Here is a 25,807-nt window from a genome sequence, read left to right as displayed (position 1 = left end):
TTTAGCAAATCGATTACTTCTTTGATGCAGTTCAACAGTTGATCTTGATCAAACGTGTATATACATCACGGTTAGGCTTTGGTATTACTGGTAATTTGTTTTGTAGTTTTGTTAATTTTGACAAAACGTGCGAAACAAATGTACGTTTCAGGAAAAAACACTCCAGATAATGAAAACATTTCACCAAATGGTTACTGGCGTGTATAGCAGGTACTACTAGTGTCTGTGTGACCCAATTAGACTTTACAAAAAACATATACATTTATAATTAGTCCTTTTGTTATCTTGGCATAAAATGGCGGTTGTAAACTTTATGACACAAAATTACATAACGGAATATAGGAAAACTAAACATGAAAATAAAAACCGGTGTTGCGAACAAACGTCAAATCGCTGTGTTTGTGACAAAACAAATAGTTTTGTAATTGAACATATGCATAAGCATGAATTAAAACGCCTTCATATATATGCACGTATGTCATACTTTGGTATCATACTTCACTAGATCGAAGTTCGACAGTAATACAAGCATTCGGATAGGTAACATTGACAAAGTGTAGAAAAAACAATTCAATTTATTTCAAAGACAGTAGGATTTGCTATACAGATAACGCGAAATTCACTCGAAAGGCATCCTCGATACTCCAAGAATTCCGATCACTTACGATCTCTACGCCCCTGGACTATCTTATAGAACACTGAAGACAGATCAGGCGAACAAATATGAACCAATCACAGGTTTGCAAAAACATTTCTTTGAAGACTACAGAGAGAGCGATGCCCAACTTCAAAGCCACACTGTCAACCACAGTGTACCGTTATACGACTCTTTTGATGTTCATCAAAGGACGTAATTATCTGTTCTGTTCTGTTAAGTCCAGTTTTACAATGATATAGTCCAGGGGTGTAGAGAACGTAAGTGATCGGAACCCCTGGAGTATCGAGGATGAGACTTAGAAAGTTGTGAAGCGTCATTGAGTAAAAACATAATCACAGGTGTACTGACCTATGTAAAAGGACACATATCCCGAACAACAAGGGTGTTTTATTATAGACTATAGACAAAATTCAATTCAAAACGTTTTTGTTACTGTAAACCGCTTTATTTTTGCGAAAAACTAATTTTCGTGTAATTTCCGGTGAAAGTCGAGCGCTAATTAAAATGTTTCGTAAATAATTCCATGATAAGTAATGAGGAATTTTTTTTTTCATTAACACCTCTTGATCGCGAATGAATGTATTTGTGAATATATGTTGATATTAAGGTTGACGCGATGTGGAAGCTTTTGGAAAGTCGAATCCACACAAACAAGCGATCCGTGTACATGCTATAGACACTAGTAAACATAGTGACAAGGTTACTTGATGCTATTTTGAATGCTGTATACTTGCTTTACTGAATGTACATTTATTGCATATGTACATACAAATGTACACATTTTTTATGTCCACAAAAAGGCACCCAAAATATCACTAGTTTAAACAGGGTCTACAACCTTGACGAAGACACAAAATATTGCATACATGGACATAAATTTGATTCTGGTGTAGAGGATATATTATCCTGTACCAGAAATCTGTCATTAAATGTCATTAAATGAAGAGGTTTACTTATATTAGGAAGTAATAATTGTATACTTGATGCAGATATTTTCAAATTAATCACATCTATTTCATTTTCCAAAAGAAAGGATATAGTACAATGCTATGGTATCACTAAGTATTTGTAGAGAGAACACTAAAAGACGACAGTGTGATCGCGTTTTAAACAAATCAATGCCTCGTTACATGGATATACACACCTATCTCTGAAGATTTTAATAAAGGTACGTGTTTACCGGTACATGTGGGGATACACATGCCGCCTTTCGTGGAACCTACAGAAATGCGCTCACTGATAACACTGGTGTTGAGCATTGTCATCTTTCACAGAGCGGTAAGGAAGATTTTGTACCTTGTTAAAAAGATAGACATATAATTGCAATTGAGTAACCACTGTGATTTTGAACAATATCATTTTTAAAAGCAGAAACACAGTTTTAATGTGTATTTATAGAGATATATATACATACACTTATTAGCAAATTGGATAATTCCCGGCCCGTTGTTATTAAAACATACTACGAACAATATGATTTATTTCTTAATATCTTTCGACTCTTTCTTATATAACCCTTTATGGTTTTACATTTTAAGCGTAACATTTATACTTGATAGGATATGTTTCATTCGTCAATCACATTCACTGAAGAAATACTACACCAATTAATACATCTAAATGTTGGTATTCCCTGTGTTCTCACAGAAAGAGTATACATGAAATAATACATGTGACGAATTTATACTCATATAACGTTAAATAAATCTATTTCTTTCATACCTACGGGTGTAACACTGGCTTGTCTAGGGCAATACACTCATGCCGCTTGAGGCTGTATTGCATGGCTACCTATGCAATAAAGCCTCGTGACGTCACGGTGTCAACAACATTTCTATTGCCTCGGTAAAATTTTAACATTTTTTTCACAAACTTGACTGGTTTTACTATAAAAGATGCAAACAACGGAATTTTTGTTGAAGATATCAAGTATTTTTTCATGTATGGAAAATTGACTTTCAGTCGTTGATTTCTTCGAATTTATTTCAAAATGGCGGGATATTGTAGTTGTTAAAATTGCAATAAAACGTCGAGGTAGGAAAGAAAAATACTTTTTCAAAAGTGGATATGAAGGATAGGGATATTCTACCCTCGGGATCACAAAATGTTGCAAAACCCTCGGCAAGCCTCGTATAAACATATGAAAGAGTCTTATATTCTATTCCTTGATATCTATGGGTGAAATTGATAAATAGGAACATTAATTTACACGATTCCTAATCATCACACAACTCAAGTAGTCATATGTCATTATGTTTAACGGTTGCCCAACCTTGGCTAAAAAAAGAGGAAGCCTAATGTTCTATTGGTGGTTAAGTATTCATTTCTCATTGTATTCATAAAATAGAGGATTTTTCATGAGGTGCTTTGTATAACAAACATGTATTAGTCGATATTTTGATATGCAACTAATCTTTATTCGATTGGATTATAAATAATTGTAAGTAATTATAAGTGTTTTTGAACGTCTACACCTCCCACGCCCCCTCCCTTTATTTGTGATTTTGATTTATGGTCAGACGTCTTTAATAAACCAGAAACCACTTATCGTCATTCTAACGATATTTGCTTATATATAGTGAGCATTATTTTACAATAGATGTTTGCCAAAGCACCTATAAAAATCCCTTTAACAGTGAGTGTCCATTATAAACACGTTATTTGATACAAATTGCACCACATATACCCCTTAATGAAGGTGTTTTTTAATGTCCGTTTTAGATGAAAGTTTAAACCCCTACCGTTTCATTGCCCATGAGTACTGATTATGAATAGTACTATGTAAACAGAACACCAGAAATCACGTGTCTGATCATGTGATTTATAGACCAGATTTGTAGCAATCGCGGTTTGATTAGGAAGTCATCTGTCAAACGCAGTAACCTTGGGAGTCTTTCGTCTTTTACATATTTCTGTACCATGGCTGTTTTCGGCTTTATTTTGGTACAGAAATATAAAAAATAAAAAATACGAGAGAAACTGTACTATGATAAAAAGCGTAACAGTCTTTTTGCCAGGCTCTTGTCGGCCATCGTACGCACATATTACATATAAATAAACATTAATGCATTACGCTTTACATCATTTTCTCCAAGGTTGGAAAGTAAATCTGAGAAAATATCATTGTGATGTTAATGTAAGGTATAACTGATCGACAAAGGCAAATTTTCTCTTTATCCGTACATGGTTCAATCTTATACAATACGCCCTGTTTGGCTATGACACCAAAGCAGAAATTCACACATATCACTCTACCGTGTCTTCTTCTTCTGAATTTTTCGATCTGTCAACCAGTATGGTTACCAATTCCTGTGTGTGAATGTGTTTTTTGTGTATATTACAAATCTTTAATATTTGATAGCAGGAAGGAATGGTGTAAAACACCAAGATTCAAACGTGACATCAGGCAATGATGCAATAACACCTTACTAATAACTTAGCTTACTTCAAATAAAATTTTACAATATGGCATTGTTGTACTAATGAAACAACTGATTTTGAGACAAAATTTGGCCGAAATTGAAATTTCATCAGATTTCGGTGAATAGTAAGATATAGGGGTTTTGAAATACCTAATATAATGATACGACAGCGATTGGGGGATCGCCACTATAATTCGCACTTGCTCATTTAACAGCTCCAATAAGTATGGTAAACACATCATATCCCTCGTAAAAGAAATGTTTACTCATCTCATTTACTATTTTAGGAATCTAGCTTGACGGTTTTTTATATACACAATGGTATAATAACGTGGACTTCAACAAAGTGGGACTACTGCGGTTGTCACTGGGAGCCCTGGCAGAGTTGGAGCCAGTGCACGGCATCATGTGGGAAGGGGGTATCAGAGACGGGAGCGCCAGGTTAGGAAATACACCAAGCCAGATTGTGAAGATTTTACAGCGTGTGCTCCGAATTTCATGGCTTTTAACAGTTAGAATATGTAACAATTTCTGTTACAACGGTGGAACAGTTGGATCAGGGTATTGTAGGTGCCCTGACGGATGGAGAGGAACATGCTGTGGTGAAAGTAAGATATCATAATGTAACTTTCCATATATAAAGCGTATTAACAACTAACATTGAGGTGCGTAATATTTGACAATGTATACTGGCGATAAACACGCATTTTAAAAGACGGTCGAAAGGTTGTTAATCCCTTTTGTATACTTTTTTGAGTGTATTGCTCTTTTAAACATATTAAAATAACATTCATATATATTGAACTTATTCTTTGTTTCGAAAAACAAAGGGATATTGGCAACCGTGTTTAGTTTATCATGAATGGATCTGGGACTGCACAAAACATATATTCTAGCATTTATCTTATAAACAAAAGCATCGTGTAATGTAAAACAAAACTTTTTCAAGCTGTAAAAAAATTGGTAGTCTTGATTTTTATATTTATTAATCAATGAAATTATACCAATGAAAGCTTGGACTTAACTATATATTTCCCAAGTGTTACGAGTGGGACACATATGTAAAATTTATATTATAGGATAAAAACTTAACTTATTAAAAATACATGATAAATGTTTCGTTATTTCAATGTCCTCGATGAAAATTATTATATTTCCATCATCTTGTCTCATAGGTTGTGATGAACGTTATATAATATACTATGCTGCTTCTCTTCTTTAATGATATTATAAATATTCAAGTAGGTTTTTCCAATAAAATGACTCAATTTGTTCCCACGATTGCATAAAATTTTAACTCTGAGGGTGATTACACTTACAACAAGGTCTGTACATGAATGTTATGGGAACAATTTAGTTTATAAGAACTATCTAGAATTAAACAACATTAAATTATAGCTTATTGTATTATTATTATTATTATGTTTTAAGAGCCCCCCCCCCCTCCTTCTCCAAAAAAGATAATTATGTTTAAAAGTTAATCTTCGGTCTGATTAATTTGGTTGACGTTGGAAATACATAATAGTAATAAATTTAATTTGTAAGAAATAACCTGTGGAGACCCTGGAATGCTAAAAAACGGACAGAGGCGTGGAGGTGCGTTTGATTACGGTAACACCGTTACCTATACTTGTAAAGACCGATACAACATGACACAAGGGTACTAGTGTGAGGACCTGTGACAAATACGGACGATGGACAGGATCTATGCCTCGGTGTATTTGTGAGTATGTCATATTTGAATATGTCAAATGCACATATTTATGGTTTCGGTCAATGTACATTACATTTTATCGTCTTGTTTCAGTTCAAGGTATTTTGTGCATTACCTTCGTTTATTGTAAAATTGCCATTGAATCGTTATGTTATGGCAGGCAACAACATATGTGGGGAAGTCATAAATAAGGAATAACACATTTTGGCTGACTCTCCTGCATTGCTAAAAATTGATTTTAACTTATAAAAAAAACCATAATTATATTAACATATATTTGTTTATTATGTGATTGCGTATACTGAACATTACAAATCCAGTATGGTAAAACAATTCCTGAAAACTATTTTCCATAGATTTAAGATAGGAACATGTTAAACGATTTTTCTAGTTAAATGTATTGGAAAAGAATAAAGGTGCCCGCCACACCATACCTACACAAATATTGGTCCAATGATAAGAAATATAGATAACAAAATCCCCAAGAGACCTATACGTTTTAATAGTCTAATGCTCTATTGTATTTATAGTCGCACAAACCTGCCTCAGCAATCCCTGTCAGAACGGAGGAACCTGTGTAGATGGTCTGGATCGGTATAGTTGTCTGTGTCTAAACGGCTCGAGTGGAATCAATTGTGAGAGAGGTATACACAATATCACGTCAACATCAAACAGCACATATTGTTTTGATGTATATTTACTAATTAAACAAAACAAACCAATCTCAGATTTAGATACGAGAACCACATATTTGGACTATCGTAATAGTAAATAAGATTACTTTATATTGTAATGTTACCATTGTCTTGAGTTATTAAAATGATTGGAAATCTTCCATTTTTGAATACACGAATATTGGCTGGAAATCAGGAGTATGCCCTCTCCTCTCTTTTTAAGGTAAATATCTAAATTCGATTTAAAGCATATATTTTCTATTTACATTTAATTGGTATTTTCATTCTATCACAAACTGTAACATTAAACACATCGGATCCTGTTAGATATACAACCACCTGTGATGACGGACTGTCCCTCCAACATGAAGTTGTTTGTATCCAAACACACCGTTAGCGTTAACTGGACTATTCCAACATTCACGGATCCGATGGGAACAACCTTGAAGGAAACATATAACTATCCCTCCAACCACTGGCAGTTTCGCTGGGGAGACTACACCGTCCAGTACTCTGCTGTGAAGCCGTCAAATGGTCTTAGGGACCGAATGTGTATTCAATATTACAGTGCGCCGTAAGTATTGGAAGCTTACATAATCAAAAATGTATTATTTAACCTTTATAACAACGGAAACACAAAAGTTTAGTGCGGATAGAAAGGTATCAAAAATATTAAATACTTACATTTTTTTTATTTTGTATTTTTATACTTATATATTAAGATCGGTTGTCAATGCTATATAATTGATTATTCAAATACATCAAAGTCCCAAAAACAGAGATACATTATGTAAGATGGACTCATCAGCTATCTTATCTTATCTTCATATATCAAACTCTACTTGCAATGATTTTTTTTTCTTGTATCAAGGTTTAGTCAAAGCGTTTTTCGCTGTGTTTGGTCTGCAGTTGAAACCCGTTATCGTGAAATATAAGGTGTATAAAAGATTGACTTCAATAAATATTTACTTCAGCAAGTTATTAGACATTTAAGAGCTTCCGAAGTGTTATTAATTTAAGGTATGGTCGCCATTAGACTTTATCAGTCGAAACGTCTGTATTACTGAAATTCGACGATAAACATTGCTAAACGTTTCGGCTTTTCCTTTATAGCACACCCCATGCCCTAGTCTAAATATTCCTTCCAAAGGTGCGAGAGTTTGTAATGGCTGGAAGAAGGACTTTGGACAATACTGTATGGTATTTTGTGACATGAGCCACGACGTTTATTCAGGGATTGAAATTAACCAATGGTATGTCTGCGGGGCTAGCGGTGTATGGAAACCAGGAGGACAACTTCCAGACTGTGGAGGTGAGTGGTTTATCATCTTACCATGGCATTAATTTTATAGCTAAAGTGATTTTAAAAATTTTTATCCTGCAAATTATTTGTTATGCAAACCAAGATAATGCTTTTACAATTTCTAATAAAGATGTTTGTCGTTTGCATGAAATGTCAGCTTCCTTAATGTAAGTGATTTACTATCGTCAGTAAACATTACATCCATAATGTCATTATTGTGTAATTTACACAAATCGATATGTCCATAAGTCATTGAACATAAACACGTTACGTTTATGTTAAACTTGTTTCATAAGCATTCCCTTATAATTGTTTCTATGCTCATATTATGTTCAATCAAAAGACAAAATCTAAAAACCATTTGTTTTCAGTAACATTGTCCCTATCAGCATATGGAGATGGGGAGACGCACTTCCGATCATGTAACAATACCAGTAACGTACGAGCCCTACAAGACGAGTTTATTGCACGTCTAAAAAAACTCTCTACTTCTGTCACGTCTACCAAGATGAATGTACACCACAGAACGTGGAGGTTACGTGCTAAAATAAAGCATCAGTGAAAAGAAACAAAAATACGAATGGTTTATTGTATTGTATTGTTGGAATAATTTAGATTTATAACTACCAATCTAAGTAGCTGAATTTATTTCGAGTTTTATATATCTATTTATTTTTTAAAAATTTTTATCGCACAAATAGAAATTATGTGAATTAGTTTTAAACTTTTTTTATTATTAATAATAATACGTTCTCCTTACAAATTATAGTTATTTCCTCGAACACACTGGCAATAAATTAATTTTTCAATTATTCCGTCTCTTTTTACAGAGGTATCTCTTGCAATTGGTATGAATTGTAAACGTCATTATTTTTGTGAATAAAACTTTTTCTCTAAAAAATTATAACTCTGTAATATGCAAATACAGACTATAATCTTAGCTTGCGTCCAGCTGTATATAATGACGTTCTTTATCAAGGGTATACGCATGGTGGTTAATGTTGCATCACAAAAATAAAATTCAGATATGTGCTAATCATAATGAAAGACATATTTTGTCGACATATCAATGAACCAAATGCTATTGAAACAAATTAGAAATTTCAGTTCAGGTCGATTTAATTTTTATTATTTTATTAAAGTATATCGGCCAACGCAAGATTCAATTGTTAATTCAACACTGTTTAGTGGTATAAAGAGAGAGAGTATTGTATTTATATATTTACGATGGTTAGACTTATCCATTTACCTTCACAACACCTTTCTTATCTTACGTCTCCCTTGACACCACCTCACTTTAAGCTTGTGGCCTTCGGTTTGAACGCTATCCATTTTCAGGAAAGCTCTGGGTTCTGTCCGCTTGCCGCGACACTTCATAGTCTATTAAATTGAAGGTTCTGCTCCTGCTTAGCCGCTCACCGCGACACATCATAGTCTGATTTTCCCGTTGTCAGTATAATGTGATCAGATGGGAATGTTGCTTGGTGTTTTCGGTGGCATGCTTCAGTGCTGTAGTATTACAAGATGACACAACACGTATATACAACAGTATCCCAGAATACGCACCACGCACTTCACACACGCCAGACACCACATCTACGTGACGCCGTCCTTAAATAACCCTGCCTGTTAACAGGAAGTAAATATAATAAACTAAACCAAACCACATACCTTCACAAAAGGGTTGCTGTGAACCCCATCTCCAGGACACGTACTGGCCATCGTTTCCCTTCTCACAACTCGCTTGACTTGATCCATTGATCACAGACCCGTTTGCGCATGTAAAGTTGCATAAAGCTCCGAACTTAATTCCGCCTTCGCACGTCACCGTTTGTAGAGGCAGACTGTAGATTTTCGGGCATCTTAAAACTAAACCATGCAGACAGAATTACTCATTCGGTAGTTTATGTTGATGTTGTTAGCTATGAACTGTATGCTAAAATGCAAGACTTGTCATATAATAATACGTATCATGCCTGCCTAGTTCAAACATATTTGTTTGTATTTCACACTGTTTAAATATGCAGAAGTGATGGCAACGTTTGAATTGTTATAGGGGTTTAGGTTCAGATTAATTGAACGTACCTTTCATCACAATCTTCATTTTACACTGCAATGCTTTATTGCCTGCTCTATCTGTGGCATCATATGTTACGAGGTATGATCCCGCCTTCAGGTTGTTCATGTAGCTATCTGGTCCAGCCGTTTGTTGTAGTGATATCCCTTTGTCAGCATTATCATAAACCGTCGGTTCGGTCCACACCAGGCGGCCAGTTACACTTCCACGGTCAGCGTATCCGTATATCGCACCAATACAGTTGGTTATTACCGGAGGAAGGATATCTAGTAAAAACCAAATGGTTCTATTATTAAAACAGACACTAAAGCATCCTGACCACGCTTTCTGAATGAATATTGACCTATAAATTATTCATTTTCAAGTAGTCTTTCCCTTTACGTCCTTTTCTGTCTCCATGTGAATCGGAATATTCTCTCATGACTTCTATATTTACTTTTACCTCATATTACGTTATAACATTATACTTCTATGGAAAAAAACAATGATTTTTTATACTAATTTTGTATACACTTTTCCTTAAGATAGCTATATTACAAACACACCCTCTCCACAAATATTCACAAGCACTGACTTCAGTTTTCTATATTCAAAGATAGTGGCTATTTCATATGATTTGCGCATGTGTAACAGGAAGGCGACAAGTCGACAACTCACAACACGACAAGTCGACAACACGACAAGGCGACAACACGACAAGTCGACCAACTCGACAACACGACAAGTCGACATTTTACCGCGACAACACGAGATTCTGTACGTAATTACGTACTTGTCGTGTTGTCGACTTGTCGTGTTTGTCGTGTTGTCGACTTGTCGCGGTTCAAAAACGCGACAAGTCGACATTTTAACTGTTAAATCTCGGGTTGTCGCAGTTTGAGACCGCGACAACTCGAAAGGCGACAACACGACAAGGCGACAACACAACAACACGAGATGGCCGTAATCAGCCACCATAGCCTGTACGTACGCTCGCAAGTTGGTTGGCGTCCTGTCCATGTGCCTGACGCTGTGCATCTTATAGATCTTTCCCCGCGGAGTATATGACCTTCGTAGCATCCAAAGTTACATAGAGTCCCTTTCCGCATCTCAAAGCTTGTGTGACACATGTACCATCCATCTCTTATATGTGACAGATCAGGACATATTGGAACTGAACACAAATTGAAAAGATGTCACATAGATATGTACAACGAACGCCTAAACAAGGATATCGAAATAATTCGCTGAAGATTTTCCTAGCTTTAATCTAAATTAAGCTTAGTTCAATTTCATAAACACTTTACCTAATCTGTGCTGAATTCGATCCAGATATCATAAAGTTATAACGAATAATTGTTCCTCTTTTCTTTAATCAAACATGTTATTGAAACCTTTATATATATTTTTTTTGAATTAACATTTTTATAATTTCGCAATATAAAAAGTTTTGCAATCCTATTTGAAGTGAGTAAAAGTTTATCTCTTCAAATTATCAGTTATAAATACAAATGCTAAGTTAATGGTTAAACAGAATAATCATCGAAAAACATGATTGAAAAAGATTAAACCAATTCTATCAACACTGAAAAGAAAATTACGATGAATATAACGATGCACATTGTAAGTTGAGAGAATACACCCATTCTCACAAAAGTTTGCAAACAATTTTTTTTATACCCCGATAAAATTAGAAAATAGTGACATCAATGCTTAAATGGTAACATAATGTATTCATACTCGCCACCCCCCTTGGGACCACTCTGAATCATAACACACGTCAGAGTTTACCTAAGTAGTTGATGCATATCAATACATGTTTATAAAGATCTGAAGAACAAGAGTGTAATTAAATTGAGTCCGACGTCAGTTTTCTCCCATACTTGACAGGGTTATCCCGCGATTGCTAGGGAAAATAACTCTTTACCTTGTAACGAAAAAACCAGCTCACACGCGCTAGACAGTGGCGTCATCAAAACATGTGGTGACCATTTTTACGTGACGTTCGTGTTAACTGTATTTTCACCATTTTCGTTAAAGTATGGGAGAAAAAGAATCTTAAATGGGCCAGTCGGGTGGACAGGGATATCTTAACCTCGTGAAAGATTTTGACCATTAACCCTCAACAAGCCTCAGGTTAATCAGCCAAAATCTTCCACTCGGGTTGAGATATCCTGTCCACTTGACAAGATTCTGTTAATCTTACCTGTTACATGAATGTTGAATGAACAACTGCCCATGTTTCCACTACTGTCTCTGGCATAGTAGCTGATTATGTTATCGCCTCTGGAAAACTCCAGACCCGGAGCAAGACCATTACGTGAAGGCCTTAAAGAAGAATTGTATTTCTTTCAAGTGTATTTTCGTGCTTAACCTGTTTATTTACCATTGATCAATTGTATATTGTATGTATAGTGTTTTATGTTTAGTACGTATATTATACTAATACTTAGTTAGTATTTAAATTATTTAACGTACATATATGTACGTTGATTTTATTGCTTTAAAGTGAAATAACTAAAATCATAAACAGAAAGTTTTCTTTCAAATCAATAACTACCTGATAGAATGGCCGTTGTCATTGGCCATGGGTTCGATCCATGAAACAGTCGCGTAATCTTGCAAATCATCTGAAATCTTTTTTATATTGGGTGGGCATGCAATTGTAGGGGGCTCGTTATCATCTGAGGGGAATAAATACAAAATATTTGACATATATGTTGAGTTACAAATAAACTAATTCAGGTCAGCATTATCAGCGCATCAAGTTACAATGACATTGTCGTTTGTAATATCGCTTTTGAAGAGATAGTCTTATAACTGAATATTTCATACAAGACATATTACAAAATGTGTTATTAAGGAAGCTCCATATTTTTGGGAAAAACCCATGTCATTTTTTTCTAACAGGTCTTATTTTCTTACATTTTTCATGTAGATTTCAAATCTGTAAAGAAAAATATGTGTTCTCGTTCTACTTTTCAAGATATTTGAGCTTGAAATATACCATCCTTGCAAATTTGCTGGCCGAAAATAGGAAAATTCATAAAATTATGTTTCTGTAATATAAGGGTAAATGTAGTCTTGATCCTGTTGATTTTTTGTACTAAATTTCTAACGATAGAACAATATACAAAACTCTTGTACTTTTACATATGCTAACTATTTTTCGTTATTTCCGAGGACCGTTTCTATCTGAATTATCATGTTTTGCCATATTTTCGCCCCTAACAAACCAATGAATAGGCCAAAAAGGAAATGAAAACCCATGTCAATTTTACAATATTTGTATATGATATGCCCAAAGTAATATATTTTTCAAATACCATATAAAAACATCGATCAAATTTTCACAATTTTGTAAGCTTGAAATTTTTAACTCGCAACTCTACTCGCATTAAATAAAGTGCTAAAACGGATCATATTTGACTATTTTTGAAAATCATATCGCAAAAAACAATTCCACATCAGTTCATATGTTTTTGTGATATTATAACTGGTTTATGTCAGTTTTTTTGATGATTTTTCTCCAAATTTTGTGTTTTAAGGCAATCCGTATGCGAATTTTTTAGAATTCCGGAATTTCGGTCCGGACGGTTCATCTCTTTTCAATTATGGCGACGAATGTTACTTCCGGTGCTTAAAAATTTGTATCTGTATCTGTCTGTATCTGTATGGGTTACGCCGCTATATCCCAAAACTGGTAATCTTGTAGCGGGTGAGAGAGAGAGTGATTGAATGCCTCGATACTGCTACAATGAACTACACTATTTTCCAGGTGGTTCCATTTTAGTATAGTTTCAGTGAAGAATGAGTTCTTGTACTGGTCAGTCTTTGGCGATTGAACTTTGAATCCTCTGTCGTTGTTATATATAGATCTATGAACGATGTTGATGGAATTAAAGTCACATAGGTTCTTAGCAGTAATTTGTCTTCCCTGTTCTTTTTATATAACGTAATCTGATGGAGTTATAGCTGGCACTAACCCCTACACGACCCTGTATAGATATACGAGTCTCTGTTGTGTCGACGTCTTAACTCTAATGGTGGTAGGTCCAGATTGTTAAGCATTGTTGTTTACACAGCCTGTGTTATTGGATCTATAGTCTCCCGTGATGAATCTTGCTGCACGGTGCTGTATACGTTTCTAGGATGTTGATGTCATGTTTGGTAAGAAGCCATGGGTGGAGTTTTGCTATTTTGGATATGTTGGTTATATTTTTGTGCCATTTCATGTCCTCGGAGATGGTTATACCTAAATATGGATTTGATCGCACCTGTTGGTGGATGGTATTGTCCAAGTTGTAGAAGTGAATGATCTTTTGTCTAATACTTAGGATGTAGCATTTCTGAGGGTTAAACTTCATTACCCATGTGTTAGCCCAGGTTTCCAGGTGTTTAAGGTCTTGTAAGATTACATGGTCGTTGTGCGATCTTATCTTCCTATAAAGGAGGCAGTCGTCTGCAAACAGGCGGGTTTGTGATCGGACACAATCAGGGAGGTCGTTGATATTGGTCCTAGTACCGTACCCTGGGGGACCCCTGAGTCCACAGACACTGATTTGGATTGGACTCCTTCAAGGACTACTTCAAGAAAATCCATTTCCATTTACGACCGGGACCGCAAAACCTCAGAGATATCATCTAGTTTTCACTTTATTGCTTTTATTTGATTTATTTAGTGATATTAAACATTCGATATTATATGTAGACAATTTTCACCTATTGAAAAAATATCCAAGTGGAATGTGGTAGCGTATCGGAAACCATACTGGAATTCAAAACAACCTCCGCAGCTTCCGTTATAGCGTCATATCAATTGGCGCAGTTTTCAAAAGTATGGACCTACTTTTATAAAAAATATTATATGGAATAACCTATCTGATCAAGTTCATCATAAGCTATCTTTGATATTTTAACACATTCTTTAAAAATAATAAACTATCTGATATATCTACAAAGATCTATATGGACGATCGAGTATTGTATTGTACGAGTATACATGTAACGGCTTACAGGCTTAAAGATATCACTAATCATTTGTTGATCAAACTTATGAATGATATTATCATCATGTTATATAATTTCGATTTAAATACAGCTTATAGGCATATATTTTGATTGCTAATTCTGACATTTAGAGAAACTTACAATATTGACTTCCACATAGCATTCCAAGTGATGCCATGCATGCTACTCCCTTGACAACGCCTCCAATGAATCTGCCCACACTGCTCCAAAATCCCCGTTTTGCCCTTATTAATTGCTCATGGCTATGCCGAGTTTGCGAATTGTACCCTATATAAAAACACATATTATAATCATAACATTATAGAGACTTGCATTAAGTAGGCTTCCATTTCAATGGCAAATTTGGTAAATTAAACACAAGCACGGACATTTGCAGACTAAAAGAATGATCTGAAAGCATGTCTTGGTCATAATATATTCTCAAGGTTGTCAAGTAGATCACGTGACCGTGACCTACAGCACCCCCACTTCACTTTATGAGAATAAAAAGCACATTTATTCCAAATAACATGTTACAAATTATACACAACCGTATTTCAGAAATGTTTATCTTTCATTTAACATATCCCTCATTGCCAACATTTATATTCAAATGGAGTAATCTATGAAATATTGTCAAATTCTTATCAATATCCCAAACTACTAGCTACCCATGTCCCAAATCCCATTACCATACGGGTTTGAAAGGTCATATGGTTACAATATGATATGTGAGCGTGCAATTGTGTCGGCATACTTTGGGACGGAATCTGTTTGAAATTGACAACTACATGTAGATGATTTTGGTGTGTTGCATTTTAGTGATGATGGTTATAAATGTACTATTAATATAGTCACGCATTTCACTGCATACTGTAATTACGTTGCGAATGTAGCATGCGGTGTCTGTCAGATTTGTTGTCCTCAATGTGTCACGGTGACCAGTAGATGTAATATTTATCTATTATTGCCTGGTTGAGAGGGCGGCACTATTGCCTTCAAGTATTGTCGAGGGATGAAATAGTGCCCGAGCCACATGATGTTAATGCAATATAAGTACAACATATACGCTCGTACAATTTCGTGGATATCTGTAATTTTAAACGAGATTCAGTTTCGTGAAAATTAAAAGTAGATCAATACACAACAAGTGAACTGTCTTCTGTAGAAAAGCAATATTTGCTTATTTCTCGTACACCACATCCTGCCCTACCTCGTACACCACATTCGGTCGTGTATAGTTTGCAACATGTTATTTGGTATAAACGTGTTTTAGTGAAGAGGGGTAACGTCGGTCACCTGATCTAGTTGTCATCCTTGGGTTCAGTTGATATTACCAAGACATCTATTACAATATATTTATCAAAACAAAATGCGTGCGTCTGTGATCACAAGCTTACGTAATTGAATATTCCGTAAGCAAAATGTTATTTTGAAAACATAAACCATTACATTAAACAATATCACGGATTTATCTTAGTATTTACCTTTTGAGTGAGATAAGGACCAAATTCCGTCGGAACATGTTTTCCATGTAGTAAAGGTTTCATTAGCACATCGGAAAAAACAAGTCGACCCATCTACTGCGTGCGTGCTACTGATGTACAGCCTACCACTGGTGTCAGTACATTGCATGACGTCACACAAATCTCCATTTTTAATCATGCATTTTCCATTCTGCAAAGTGAAAATTAAAGTAAGTTTGAATACTGCAGTGGAATTCGGTTAATACGATCTCTAAGAGACCGCGAGAAAACTTATTTGAGTGTTCGAATTAAGCGAATTCTCAAGTCTACCAGAGATTTAGATAGTACTGACAATCTCTTTACTTAGTTATACTAGTTCCATGCCGTAAAGCGATGTAAGCAAGGAACATGTCAAAATCGTCGATGAAGGTTGGAAAATTATAATTATATAAAATCGAAGTATATCCAAAATATTGATTTATTAACATCGCAGCAAATTATTCCCGCACATACCAATATAATGTAACAGATTCATAACTGAGACACATGAGTTCACAGGAAGTTATACTGAAAGAAGCTCTGTGCATGTTGGCTCAAACTATAGTGTTTTGTCACTGGTTGCTAGTGAACGGCGTAAAGTCTATTTTTCCGATTAAAAAGTTCAAATTAGATTGTTCCCATTAAAAGATACCATCATAAATTAAAAAAAAAATACTCTTAATTATGTAATTATATGTTGTTGCTGCTTTAATCAAAATGTTTGAAAATACAAAAAAAAAAGTAAAATATTTTACAGTAGCATAATATCTTCGTTATAGAACCCCTTTTTAACGAAATAACAGATTATTAATATGTAAACTTAATTCCGCTACTCATATAGTATGTGTTGTATATAGGTTTAATTATAACATGTATGTTATTCAATTTGATTTTTATGTCTGTTTTTTTAACATTGAAAAAACGTAAACAAAAACATGCTACATTGTATACTGTTTTTTTTAAGGATAACTTAAATATAAGATTACTGTACGAACGTAGTTCCTTACCGCTTTGTGAAAGATGATAATGCTGAACGCCAGTGTTATCAGTGAGTGCATTGCTGTAGGTTCCACGGAAGACGGCTCGTGTATCCCTACCTGTACAGGTAAACACTTACCTTTATTCAAAAATTGATAGACAGGTGTGTGTCCATGTAACATGGTATTGATTTGTACAAATCTGGATTACACTGGGTCCCTTTACTTTTTTTGTTTTTTCTCGACAAATGCGCCGTAATCATAATACAGCAGTTAGGATTATTTCAGACTAATTGTATTCAATATAGATCGTTTAAATAAAAATCGACACAATCTCTTCTATTTTTTTTTAGAATATTTGAATTAACTCCATGTTTTTGTCTATTGAAATATAGATTATCACATATGAATGAATATTTTAATACTTTCCAATTATTTGTTTTTTTGTTATCCATATTTATGTTAAATTTGCCAATTTCTGGGGAGTACATACTGATGAAGCTAAAAAAAAAATCAATAAGTTACCCTTGGATAATTAAATCTTTAAATTTTATTCATTTTATAGCTCGATTAAAATGGTACACACCTATTTCTCAAATCGCCATTCATTTGCATGATAAGACCCGCCTACTTGACGATTTGACCTGTTGACTCATCACAGAGGTATGGATGTCCGTGCTGATAACAGGTTGAGTTCGTTTTACCTTTTATCAGTCATCTTAATTCATGTCAAAAGTCTTTTGTGTAAAGTTCGTACAATTATCACACAAAATGTATAAAATATATTTCGACGATGACAACTGTCACTATAACATCAACGTCTTACTGTATATACACCGCTATGAGAACAAAATCTTAACTTGATAGAATTTCACAAAATTAAAATTCTGCAGTGGTACTCAAATACTTTCATTCAAATAATTCAAGTTTAAAAAGAGATGACAGTAGAAACGATTTCAAAATACTAATTTCAATGTATTGAAGGAAGGATAATAAAGTTTCAAAGACCAGACCAGTCAATAAACTATTTAGTAATAGTTAAAAAGAGGTTTCAGTTTTAGGAGGTAAAGGAAAGTACTGTAAGAGATCCCGGGGAAAAAACACCTATCTACGATTTCACCAGGGAACCCAATGGTGAATAACTAGTGGTAATATGGCGAAACGCATTAACCACTTAGCCAAAGCGGTATAATGAATCAGTAGTGCAGTATCTTATTATAGTATTGAGCGCAATTCAAGGACAGACGCTATTCTTAAAGACTCCAATTTACCTCATGGGAAAGACTTTATCTCTGGCAAATATAGATTTTTATGTTGCAATTATTTATTGAACTTCAATGATGATTAAGTGGTTAACTTAACAATGTATGCTTTGAGCTACTTGATAAAATTCCGCAAATCCCATAACATAAACAAACCTGGGGAGAGAGGCGAAGTTTGATAACATTGTCTTCAACACGTACATATTCCTTCACCAACTGCCTTACTGTTGACAATTGACAACTTTCTTGTTGATAACGTTTTGGTTTCGTTCCAATTTGGTCTTGTTTACGTGTTTACATTTCAATTACAACCAACAGAAATCGATTACTTCCTGTTCTATTGAAATTCCTATTTCAGTTATTCAGAGAAAATGAGTATCTTTGTCTTCATTGCACACAGCAATTATTTCTTTCAATATGATTTACTTGAGATTGTAACTATATTATATTCCATGCAACGCATGCAAAGTAATCATGAGGTTTTATCGCAATATCGTGACTAAAGCATTTCCAATAAATTCCTGTGCTTTGTCTACGTTGAATAAGAAGTCTGTGACATAGACAACCTAAGTACATGTGGTTTTGATGAAGTTGTTTTTGTCTTTCATAAAAATCTTAGGTCATATAAGATATCACCCCAGTTATCCTAACAGACAGTTAAATCCCTTGACGTGTTATCAAGTACAGTTTATTTACATTTTATATACAGAGCTACGTTACTTAAGTATGTAGCCAAAACACATGTAAACCTTATCTAAACATCCCACTTTGAAAGTGGTTGTTGAAAATGGAATTTATTTCACATGATTAAGTTATTACAGTGTATTTAAATTTTTTAAAAATTCACAATCTTTTAACAAGTGCCTTTTTGTAATCTCTAAAAAAGTTTTTTGTAGGAGGTAACTACCATTTTAACGTACTATCGTGTTTCTTTCACATTTTCTTCATATATACTAGATTGCTAGATTAAGGTAAACTTGCATTAGAAACATGTGAAAATATGGACATAACATATGAATTAACCAAAAAGACATACATGTATTTACACCTCAGAACAAAAAAACATATAGATTAACAGTTTCCCGCATTAGATCGCAAAACACAAACAATGGATAGTTTAAAACACGAATAATGAATCGAATAGTTTCTGGAAAAAACTGACCAAAAAATAAAAACAAAGATATACTAATCAATGAAAGAAAACAAAGTCCAAAGTATATACCCGTGATTCAAAGACGAACATGAATGTAATGGGGATATTTGTATTATTGGTTTAATGATGTGTCCCAAAAAAGATATTTTCATTAAAAAAAATCATTTTTCGTATAGAAGGAATGCTAACTGCTGCATTTTAGCTATCTTTTATTCCAGGTTTGAACGGCATCGCTTCTTAAAAGATCACGTCTTGGTTTCATTCCAACAGGTATCGATTTTAACAATGAATCCTTTTGTTGTTTAAATTCAGCTACGGATAAATTACATAATTTTCAATTGGAAAGGATTATCATAACATTTTGACTAAAAATGAATTATCTGGTTTCCAAGCAGCAAAAATAAAACGTACTTGCAATGTTTAGTTTTCAGTGGAACAGGAGAGAGATATATCATCAAAATATTTATAATTGTCAATATAGATCATTTTGTAGAAACGAAAAATCTAAATCAAATTATGCTACATACTTCGTCAAATTGTAAGCAATGATTTTGATAAGTCATGATAACTTTCACATACAATCTAAGATAAAAAATAGAATTATAATACATGTATAATGTTTTGAAACCATCTTATATGCAATAAGAACAACACATATCGACTCAATAACAATATCATTATTAAAAAAAATTGTCAAATTATCCCTCGTATCAAGACACACAAAACGAACACGATTAAATAATACTACATCTAGTTCCCGATGTAATACCCTATTTAACAATTATTTGTAAGATGATTGATACATCTGTTCCGAGCTATGCAACAGAGAAGAAGAACGTGAAAACAAGATAACAACAGCAAAATATAGACTTGCAATGAGTTGAATGCGAAAAGACGAGTACGTGTTAGTTTTCTGAAAACAAATTGATAAAAAATTAATCCGTAGATTTTTTCCAGCTTATAAGTAGTTTGCTGTGACTGTTTGGCTTTGGTTTGTTGATAACATCATGAATATCTAAAATTTTAATTGAACGAAGACGTTGTTTACATTTAAACCACAATCAACAAGGCACATGAAATTATCATCATACCATAAACCAGCATGGCTGAACAGAATAAAAAGTTACCAAGGAAGCAAAAGCAGAAGAAATACTTTGGTTGTTAAGAATATCTGAATACAAACATATGCTGTGATATGTGTAAAGAAACATCTGTTTCAAATAACACATATTAAGTTTTCGCTTAACTTAATAAACCATAAATGGAAGAGATAACGACCTATAAACCTCTCTGTTTGAAGTGACTATAGATTTCGCCGTTTTAAAAAGAAAGCAAATTATATACATCTTATATATCCTAAAACTTACACTCTCTCTGAATTATAAATTCAAAGTACCGACCATAAATTAAATATGTATATAGAAAAAAAAACTGCAAAACTAATCGTGTACGTGGATCTCACTCGAAAGGCATACATTAACGTCAGTAATAGTAATGTGTGCGTGTGTGGGAAGCAAAAACTAAAACACAACATGGTGGTTTCTCAAACGAGAAAAATCTGACTTGACAGATATAATGAAGGCGCGTGTGCTACATATTAAATTTAAACGCGTATGGTAGATCTAGACCACATTGATCCTTGCTGTAAAGTGTGATTTCATTAGATTCTAATGTGTTCTTTTTTCTTCTTTTAAAGAATAATTCTTTCCGTTTTGCTAAAACATGCTCCGGAGTTCTGTACAAGTACAGTATATGAGCGGGAAAACGTGTGTGGGGTCCTATGGGGGTAATTTGCGATTTTATTAAAAAAAGATATCATATTGTGGCTTGACTCCTTCCTCTTGCCATGTCCCCATCCTCGTCCTCGCCCTCGGCTACACCCTCCCCCTCTCATAATCACAGGACTGCCTGACAACCTAGTACCATGATCAAGACTCCATCTTGTTCATTTATCTGAACTTCCTTGTTGATAATGTTTTGGTTTCGCGCCAAGTTGGTCCTGTTCCAATTGAAATAGATTTAATTGAGTTTACGTGTTTACATTTCAATGACAGCTAACAGAAATCGATCACTTTGAAGGTGGAAAGCTGTACGTCCTGTTCTATTGAAAGGCTTATCTCAGATTTTCAAAGAAAACGGACGTCTTTGTTTATGTTGCAAACAAGAATATATTTCCTTCAATATGATTTATTTGAGATTGAAACAATATTATATTCCATGTAACGCATGCAAAGTAATCAAAAGTCATGAACCTTTTTTCGCAATATCATTACTATAGCATTTGTAACAAATTCGTTGTTTTTTTTGTTTTTTTTTGTCTGCGTTGAATAATCAAAGTACTGGATGGTCTCCATATCAAAGCTTTTTATCAATATAACTGACATACTGACATTTTTTGCCATAAAAGATTATTTATATATCAGATTGTTTTATCAAGTTATTGCATATCTTTATAATGCATATAGATATAGTATTCGTATATAATGCTTGTAAAAGTGAAAGTAATAAATCAATATTTGTTTTTATATGTTTTTGATTTTTTTCGTGCCAAGACATGAAAAAAAATTGTTAAACTTCTAAAATAAGCAAATACTAAGTATTACAAAGTGGAAGGGATATGATGTAATAATAATTCGAAGAAGAATATTACAATTACATCTGACATGATAATATAAAGATTCGTTACAATTGTAAGGGGTAGATATAACGTCAGTGATAGTAACCCCTTGAGTATTGGGGATGCAGGTGAACTCAGTAGTAGCGCACATTGTCAGGTTTGGCCATTAAAACCCTTATAAAAAATATGGTCAATAATGGGACAAGATACCAGTTTCTATATGTATTTAATGAAAGATTTCCGCACACTGACACTAATTGTCCATTGGTCATGAATTATTTTACCTGTAACTACTGTAACACTCTGACTTGGGTATACAAGTACTAGTCCAACCATTCAATTCAATCTATTTGTTACCCAACATATCTAGTGTAGTAAAGAATGAACGAAATGTCTATATATTGTAAAACCTATATCCTAAGATATAGAATTATATTTTGTTTTTCAATCTAATTAAAATTCGACGTTCATTATCTTCTCTATAAACTCCACACGGAGTATCGGAGTTTACGGAGTAGATTGTACATTTTGTAATAATAGCTACATGTTCCAGCCCTCACAAGATTTTGTAAATAGTTTGAATATCTAGTACTTCCGTATTGATAACATACAGCTTATTTCTCTCAACATTAATTATAATCTGCTTGGCCCCTTAAAGGGCGGTGAGATATTGAAGTATCTCATATATATACGCGTTATATACGCGTTACATATCCAAACATGTTTAACTAATAATCAGTGGTCACTAGAACGGCTTCCACTAGAACTTGTCAGTCTATGAATAAATACTAGATAAACATTCCTCCCATACCTCACAGAGATATCCCGTGGTTGCTAGGGAAAAGAAATCTTTATCTTACTCAGGGGGGTGTAAGATAGCTCACACGCGCTAGAGAATAACGTGACGCCATCAATACATGCGGCGTAACTGCGGCGCGCATTGTAGTTGACGTCATCAATTTCGGAAACAAAAATTTCTCTATCATACACAGGGGATAGACTGGATTACCTGCCTTAGTACCAAATCTCTCGTGCAAGCCTCGGGTTGACGGCCAAAATCTTTCACTCGGGTTGAGATATCCCTGTCCACTTCACAGACCCATGTAAGATTCTATTAATCTTTTAAGATTAATATTTTCCGTCTAGCGGTCTTATTAAAGATGCTCCACCGCTGACAAATGGTATTTTTTCACTTTCACTATCAAAAACAGGAGCAGACGATTTAATATTTTTCTCCAGTTACAAAAGTTACTTACTTTACACCATTACCTCCATTGAAAAGTTTGAGCTTCAAATTTTAGTTCAAGTTAAAAATATGAAAAATAATCAACTGCATCCCGAAAAAATTCCGTGACACTATATCCTATATGGAATGAAGTACTGATTGCGCATGCACCAAAGGCGAAATAAATTATTTTACATTATTTTTTGTGTTAATTAGGCATATGTATACACGATTAAACACCAGCTGTTGTTCAAATTATTAACATCATTTATGCCCTGTCGGCGGTGGAGCATCTTTAATAAGTAATAATAATGTCAGTAAACATCGCCTCCAAATATATTTTCTTTATAAAAAGAAAAAAAACCATACTTTGAAATGCTCATATTTACAATATTATTTTGTGTGTTTGCCGGGTGTGTGTGGAAAGGGAAAATATTTTATATAATCGATAAAGTGAGCAAAGTTATATGGTCGGAAGATGAAATTACACATCCTTTGTAAACGTTAATTTCCCCGAGATCTAGCCCTTGTAAGCGGTTATAAACCCTATGACATAGTCTATATTCGTTTACAAAGCATCCTCGATACTCCAGGGGTTCCGATCACATACGATCTCTACACCCCTGGAATATCTCATAGTAAAACTGGAGGCAACTGGAAAGAACAGGTAATTTAGTCCTTTGATGTACATCAAAAGTCAAAAGAACCGTATAACGGCACACTGTGGTTGACTGTGTGGCTTTGAAGTTGGGCGTCGCTCTCTCTGTAGTCTTCAAGGAAATCTTTGTAGGCCTGTGATTGGTCAGATATTTTCTTCTGAAACTGCCTTCAGTTTTTACTATGATATAGTCCAGGGGTTGTAGAGATCGTATGTGATCGGAACCCCTGGAATATCGAGGATGTTTACAAAGGTGCTTGGATGGAGGTTTTTTTAACCATTCAATTGCTGATTGTACAGTATATCTTCGTACATTAAACTATATACTGGTGTCGTTAGTTGCCCACCAACACTTGTTTTATCATTGCAGTCCGGTATGTTTCTTGGGTGTGTATGCTATTTTTAAAAAAAATGGGAAAAATAATCAGATCATGGTTAATAAAGTTTCCAGTGGCAATGGTGAACGTTTTGGAGATAAACTTGACTCTCTTATTACAATCTTGTGTTTAGAAAACATAACCAGTCTATTCAAAATCTTGATTACAAGCTGAATAGCGTACAGCACAAGACTGGTGTAGCAGACGACATGAATGTCAGACCTTTCGCCACAGAATTGGCCGTTGAGTCGACATGCCCAGACGTTTCGCCCCATAGCTAATTAATATTCTACATTAAAAATTAAGTTTGATTCGAATGTTATTAATGGAATCGTTTTGTTATTAAAATAATACAAATAGTATTCATTGAAATTAACACACACTGTTTTATATTTTTGAACAATTTTAAATGTCTATGTTTTTACTGTTTTGGACTTTTAATTCGCCCAAGACGCCTCATGCTTTTTTAACTTTTAACATTCAACATTTCGCTTGACTCAAATTTTATTAGATTAGTTATTTTATTACTTTAAAAATACACATATATTCATTAGAATTAGCATACTGTTGTTTACTATTCACAATATTGGTATTAGGTCAAAACATCAAATTATTTTTATGTTTGGGACTAAGTGTCGCTAGTGAGGCGAAAGCTGTGTTTCTTCCAAATCAGTTGAACGCTTGCAAATAAAGAGCAAAAGCACTGAGCTTCTGCCGGATGAAAAGTTACCTTCGTCGGATCATAAAAGCATTTGAACTGCTCGATTTTTATAATGCGATGACTTCAAAACATCGCAATCACGCTCATGGGATTTTTTACAGTGGGTAAATAATGGCGGCCGCAAACTGAAGATGTCAGTGTGTAGGATTGAATTTTTATTGTGTTTTTTTCTTATATTTTCATGCATGTGTTTACCTTAGAAGTGCTTCGCACTTCGTGCCCTTCGTGCCCCTTATAAGCCATATTTTTATTATTCGTTATAAAAACAACGGATTTTAACGTTATGACTCTAAATCGAAAATCAAACGAAAGCGAAGGGAGATTCTTGTCTTAATTACACATGTATATCGCTCAGGTAATAAAGTGGGAAGTTGCTCCCGTTGAAGCGATCCATCTATATGCATATATCAATTACAGACCTTTGTAGAGAAAGATCCATATGGTGTTATGTCGCTCGAATAGAATAGATAATGAA

At 34.2% G+C, this 25,807-nt stretch overlaps 1 long non-coding RNA gene and 1 pseudogene across 1 annotated transcript; one reads left to right on the top strand and one right to left on the bottom strand.

Moving 5' to 3' along the window:
* Window positions 1-1,858: 1,858 nt before the first annotated feature.
* On the top strand, window positions 1,859-8,333 carry LOC138324404 (uncharacterized; annotated as a pseudogene).
* Window positions 8,334-12,393: 4,060 nt separating this feature from the next.
* Window positions 12,394-17,428, bottom strand: LOC138324558 (uncharacterized). The gene is made up of 4 exons (XR_011208642.1): window positions 17,350-17,428; window positions 16,325-16,514; window positions 14,979-15,125; window positions 12,394-12,511 (listed from the first exon to the last, which is right to left on the bottom strand). It is a non-coding gene; the product is annotated as an uncharacterized lncRNA (long non-coding RNA).
* Between the last annotated feature and the right edge of the window lie 8,379 nt (window positions 17,429-25,807).

This window comes from Argopecten irradians, chromosome 5 (genome assembly GCF_041381155.1).
Source record: "Argopecten irradians isolate NY chromosome 5, Ai_NY, whole genome shotgun sequence".
Classification (NCBI taxonomy): Eukaryota; Metazoa; Mollusca; class Bivalvia; order Pectinida; family Pectinidae; genus Argopecten; species Argopecten irradians.
This window is presented reverse-complemented; position numbering and strand designations above follow the sequence as displayed.